A 6,593-nucleotide genomic window follows, 5' to 3' on the forward strand; every position below is an offset into this window, starting at 1 on the left:
CTCCAATACAATCCATTTTCTTCAACATCAGATGAAACAGAGCCTTGAAATGCAAAGTGCCAAATAGTAGAACTGATATATGTGAAGAACCTGGTAAGAAGAATGTGGTTCAAAAAAGATTGAATCACAAATTATCAGAAGCCTTTCTGGAGGGGCTTTTCCCTAATGATCTTGAAACTTACAGTGATTCGAAAGTCTCCCTGTTCTCCCAAAGCAGTCTTGAGAAGATAAAGTGTTTATGTGTTTGTGGGGATAAACAAATCTTGCTGAACTTTGGCACCTGCAGCCCATAACAAAATCATTTTTCCACTTCAGAGGAGGATTTTGGATAACAGTGAGTGTTAAGATGGTGTAGTCCATGCAATTGCAAAAGGCTGTCAGAGCATCTGGAATGGAATGTCCCGCTTGGCTGCACCATGCAGGCACTGTGTCCATCTCTGTGCCACACACACAGACGTTGTGCTTCTCATCTCTTCTCTGGGAGCCTCTCACACGCACTCTTTGCTCCAAGTTCCTTTCATGCAGACTCTTTCACAGCCATATACAGCTTCTTTTGTCTTGTTCCCACTCTCTGGCCACCATCCACCCACCCACTCTCTCCAATACTTCCTTCGCCTCTGGTTTTCATGCAGACACCTCCCCTCTGTACCCTGTCTCACACAAAAACCCGTTTTCACCAACACACAGACACCCTCCCTTCTCCTGAGCATATGCAGAGCAGAGGCATTTCCTTTTATTGTGTGAACAGCCTCTGCAACCACACCCATCTCTCGTTTGTTCATTGCAGTAACACATTTGGAGTGGAAGTGGCCCTGCTGAGAGCCGCCACACAGTCAGTGCAGGAGAGCCAACTCCTCATCCACACTGCCACTATTCGTAGACCACTGCTTCCTGTGCAGGGGAAGAAGCACGCTCAGGCTCAGGCGGTGTCATGAGATGTGCCATGGTGCTCTAGGTCTGTGAAAACATCTCTTTTCTTTACCAGGACAAATCCGGCAGCTTCAGCAATGACTTTTCCAGCACTTTTTCCCATGACTTCTACCTTGCCTGCAAAAAATGCGTAGAGGGGAACTGAAAAACATGGGAGTGCCTCTGTGAGGGATAAAGTTCATGATTTCCATGTAAAGAGCTGGAGAGGTCCAGTGGTGGAGAAACAATCTGAGGCTAGCAGCTCATGTTATATGGATCAATACCTGTTCACATTACACAGTTCAAAGAAACTGTGAAAACACAGGCAAAGGGCATGAAGACAGCCCCCTCCCCCCCCTCGAGATCAGTGTCTTGCTGCTTTATCCTCATCCAGGGCCATACTCATTCGAGCTTGCTATAGAAATACCAGAGAAATGCATCAGAGAAAAGCTGCAGAAACTGAAAGACTCACAAGCTTCTTTCCCTCATTTGACTTGGTACACTTTGCAAGGCATTTACTGTCAGACGAGATAAATAAAGGTGCAGACCTTCATCTTCTTTCATTCCTTCATCTTCCCCTCATTGTTTACAGACCTTCCTGAATTTGGGGACAGTAGCAGCAGAAGCAAAAGGCATGGAGCGAAACCAGCCTGAGTTTCTGACATACTGCAACTGCCTGAGAATGATGAGGACAACAGACATATGGCAAACAATTGCTGCCTGCGGTTGGTTTTAGATGGAAACTCTGCATCCATATCACTTCCAGAACATTAATATCTCTTTGAGCTGCCTGCAGCCAATATGGAAAGAGGCTGGTGGTGCTGGGGGGGAGGACAAGCAGGAGGTTGTTAGCTTTGAGAGATGCCTGATGCTATTCTCTGGAGGTGCCTGACAAGCCCAGTCCAGTTAGGCCTGCTGACTATTTTACCAGGCAGTCATTGCTAGGACTTGGCTGTTTAATTGGGAGGTTAATTACTTTTGGGTTACATGTTAAAAAAAAACAAAAAGCAAACATGTTAGCAGTAATTTTTCCCACACAGAGAGATGAGAGGATAACATTTGTCCAGCCAAATATGGTGAATCTGATGAAAATTTGTTGAAAAATTTCAAGTATTCAGATGTAAAACCTACTGATGCCCAGACCTTTTTTCCAATTACAGCTTGCCAGATTAGGACCACAGCACTTCCCTTTGTGCTCCATTGTTTAAGGGGTGAATATATATAACCCTGAACAAGAAAAGTTGCTTTTGCAGCATTTCCAGTCACAGTAAGAGTAAAAAGCCACCAAGAATTCACAGCAAATCCTTTGGGTCACATTCACTTTTCTGTCCAATTCTTCACAGTTACATCTTTCTGAAAATCTGGAGTTGGCCACTGGAGAAACTCCATCCTCAGAAAAAGTCCTGCCTGGCCCTGGGTTCAGCTTCAGTCCTCAAAAGCTGAGTCTCAAGGCTCTTTTCCTAGCAATATCCCCTACGTGATCCTACCTGTATGGCTGCACTTGTGTCTTCAGACACCTGAGCAGAAGTCAGCCGCTAAGAAGAGTAGATGAGTTTCCATATCTGCAGCTTTTTATAGGAGAGACTATCCTGCTTCACTTGTCATCACAGTGTGGTCATACCTCCCAGATTTTTTTTCCTGGCAGTCAGCTCTTCTGCACCTTGGGACTCCCATAAAATTATGGATCTGTCCAAGTCTGGGAAGTCTTAAACACATTGGTGGCCTTTTAGAACTGCTGTCTGGGAAGCAAAGGCCATGCATGGAGCAGCAAAGGTGCTCATGAAGCAGAAGAAAGCCAGTGCTGCTCTTCTGATGCATCGTCTCCATATCAGAAGTGTGTAGAAGTAACTTAAGAAATTATGTTGTCTTATTTTGTTTCCTGAACATCAATTGCCTCTTTACAAAAACTGAAATGCTTTGTAGAAATGCATGTTTTTTGACACAAAGGTGATCTCAGGCCTAGCAAGAAACACTCCAAGTGGGAATAGCAATGAAGTCCAGCTTGGTAAAGAAAAAGATAGTTTGTATATTTATTGGTAAAACGAACACAGACATTAAAAAAAAAAAAAAAAAAAAAAGTGCAATTACATACTAGAAAAATAATTCAAAGTGATTGATAGAGTTGGGAAGGTAGAAGCAAAACTTGCCAAAGAACACAGAGAAGACAATGATTTTGTGCCCTTCTCTGAAGAGCTACAGTTGTATCTAGATGGAATGTGTGACCATGTAATCTGGACCCAGGGAACATTTTTGGCCAGAGATCCCAAGTTTGTAGCTGCTCTATGGCTCAGGAGTTGGCATGAACTGAAGGAAAATTTCACTTCCAAATTTCAAGGTTTAATGTCAGGCACTCCTAGACTTTTAGAATTAAAATCCTAGAACTAAAAAGTGGAAGAAATATCTCCATATCTATACATAGGGCTAATCTGTCAATGGATTTGATTAATGAGGAATATGGAAATATGGGTCAGAGTCATTCCTATAGAACGGTTCAGTGCATGGTCAGTAAAATATGCAACAAATCCATTCACTAGCAGGGAAAAGCTGCTCCAGTCTGGTTTGGAAAAATAATCATGGCTGCGAATAAACATTTCCTCCTCTTGACTGATAGAGTCAGGTTTCCCTGAGATGAGTGCGAATCCTACAAATTCTGTAGGATTTCAGGGGGCTGCAGAAAGTGCATGAATGTGAGAGGTGTGTGGAGACGGGCAGTGGCTGTTTCTGTTGTGTTTTTTTTTAGCTCAGAACTGGGCTGAGTTTCCTGGCCCCCCTGTTCTAAGCAGTCAGAAATTTATTTCCAAATTTTGTCACTGATTCCACTCGGAAACTTGCTGGCACGGTGGTTCACAAACAGCCAATTCACAATTGTGCAGCAGTGTCTCCCAGTAGAGGTAAGTGATGTCTGAGATAAAAATCACACCTTAGATCTCTTAACCCTGTGAATTCAGCAATTCAGCCACCTCGCGTTCTGGAGGGCTAGTGAGCTGAGAGGCTTAAAATGATGTTTTGTATGTCTGATATGTGACAATATTCTAGTGGAAAATAGCACTACTGATGTCAAAAGCATGAGTACAGCAAGCCAGAATGAAGTCAATCACCTGAGTGATGTATGCGGCACAGCCCTTCAGTTCATCCAGGTCACAAAATGCCTTTGCAAATCTTAGGGCAGTAATGTCAGCAGCCTGGGCAACAGCTTCCTGGTGTAGACCTTGACTCCACAGCCCGTGCCTTGAATTCCCCCCAGCCCAGGGCAGATCTTCCTCTCGGAGTTGAGCTGGGCATGCAGTCCCTGCACACTCAGCAGATCTGTTTCCTCAGCTCACCACAACTCACAGGTGGACAACGGAGGTCCTGAACAGTTTTTTTCACACCTGCTGGAGGAATTACTGAATCAGCACTCCAAAGACTGGCTGGGATCAAACTGGGAGGCCTGAGTTCTCCTGTAATGTGCATTTTTTGGGCAGTTTAAATCTTCATATAAATTAGCATTTCTAAGAATTTCTAAATATATATGTCATTTTTTGAGATCACAAGGAAATAACATGAAAAAGGGATCAGAAATACTTAAAGGCAAAGAGGGAAAATACCTTGATCCTGTGCCAGCTTGGACTGATGACTTGACTGATGGATTCTCCTAGCATGGCATTCCAGGACCCACTTTGATACAGGAGTGGTGGTGATAGATTCTTGCAGGAACAAAACCAAAGCAGTTGGTTATCAAAACATTGCTTGCCATCAGTCACAGGCACCATGCCTAGCACCTAGTCCACAAACACCACTTTCCACCAGGCAGTGGGAGGCAAGAGCTGCTCTCATTCAGTTGAGGCCCAGAGCTCCTGCAGGTACAGGAGTTGTGAGGTGGCCGGGCAGCACTCTGGCCCTGTGGCTCTCCTTGGGAGCAGGCACACAGGCTGCACACTCCCCAGAACACAAGCAGCTGTCACTAATCCAGGAGTCCTGTGCTGCCTGAAAGAGATTATTGAATGTCTGGCTGGAGGAGTGAGGAGAACACATGAAAGTGTGGACAGCAAAGACAAGCTTTCAGCTTTCCAACCTTTAAAGGGTCAAAACGTAAGGGAAGTTGTCAGAAGACAATTTGTTTTGGCAAAGAGAGGGGAAAAAAGCCCTGAGACATGGCTAGGAGCCAGAAAAATTCTGCCAGCTCCAACCAGGACCAGGCTGTGGGTGAGGAACAGAGAAGCATTGGTGTGCATGTCCTCATCCCAGCAGCCCGGCTGTGGGGCAGGAAAGCTGCACATGGTGCTGCTGGGGCACAGCAGGAGGAGTGCAGCACACCAGTGGTGCCTGTGGAGGCACTGGCTCATATCCTTCCATTGGATGGCGTAGGGAATTCCTTCCTCTTGCTTCACGATGTGCGTGTGGTGGGGGATGAGGGAAAAAAGACACCATTCAGCTAAATCACTTTGTTGGGATTAATGCTTATCTTCCTGGTTTTTACTGCTCAGCTGTACAAAGAAGCACTCTGAGGGATGGGTGAGGGAAAAGGACATTCCTCCATGTGGGAAAGCATACAGACCTCTTTGGTGGAAGTTCTTACTAAGTCCTCATTCACAGTTTTTTAGTCCCTCCCTCCAACTCCTGCATCTGGCTCAGAATTTTCACATTCTGGAGAGGCCTGAAAAGGCACCAATGCCATACAGAAGGCTTCTCTCAGAGGCTTCCTAGTGTCGGTGAGCAATGGTTGCCACATGGAGGAGATGGTCAAGATTTCCATCTGCACTGGAAGTGGAATGTTCATCTGTCCCAACTCCTTAATCAGTAAAAAGGAATTATAGTGTTCAAAATTCGTTCCATGCCAACACTCATTCCAGCTTCTGGCAAAAATTCCATCTCTGTTGACTGACAGATCTGTCTTTAGCTGATTTTATTGTGGTGGGGTAATGAGAGGATAATAGGAAATAGGATATATTTTAATTTAGAGGAGATAAAAATTCTGCTGTCATGTTAGAAGCTGGAGAACACATCTCCCATCGTGCAGTTCTTGTTTTTTGGGTTCAACATATGAACACTGTTACTCACAATTATTGCAAATAATTACTTAGTGACACCGGAATTCCTTGGCACGGTATCACATCCATTTTAACACTCCTTCCCTGCTCTGCACTGAACTGGTTATACTGAGGAGGCCACTCAGGTGTGAGCTGTTTTCCATCGTCAGAATGTTTTGCCTGCTGTCTTCAGCAACTGACTGCTGTTTTGAGGAAATGGACTGTGTGCAGGAGAATTAGTCACCATGCTTTCAATTGGGTGGAGGAATTCTATAAAGCTATCTAATTGCTAGAGCACTACTGGTGATTGTATTAGCCAAGGCATGATCAAAGCATTTCCCTCAACTCATCTTGCCCTGCAAAGCTGCTTGTTGGTGTGCTAAAAATCCCTTATGGGAAAACAGTAGATGTTTAGAAACAATCCTGTTCTCCTCCCAACAACCTGCTGATCTGCCTGTGACCTCACTTGCTCTCTGAAAGAGCACAGGAGAGCTCCCAAAATGTAATGCTCCCTCTAACACCATTGTCCTGCACACTTCCGAAGGTGGAGTTGCTTGAGAGCTGTCCAGGAAGCCAAAAATCTCCGGAAGATTTCTGCAAAGACTTCTGCTCAATTCTCTTGACCACATATAAGAGATTGGCAGCATCATTTTATGAATAATGAGAATCACTGTA

Source organism: Centrocercus urophasianus, unplaced genomic scaffold (assembly GCF_019232065.1).
Source record: "Centrocercus urophasianus isolate 14NV4802_14NV808 unplaced genomic scaffold, USGS_Curo_1.0 seq_24, whole genome shotgun sequence".
Lineage (NCBI taxonomy): Eukaryota > Metazoa > Chordata > Aves > Galliformes > Phasianidae > Centrocercus > Centrocercus urophasianus.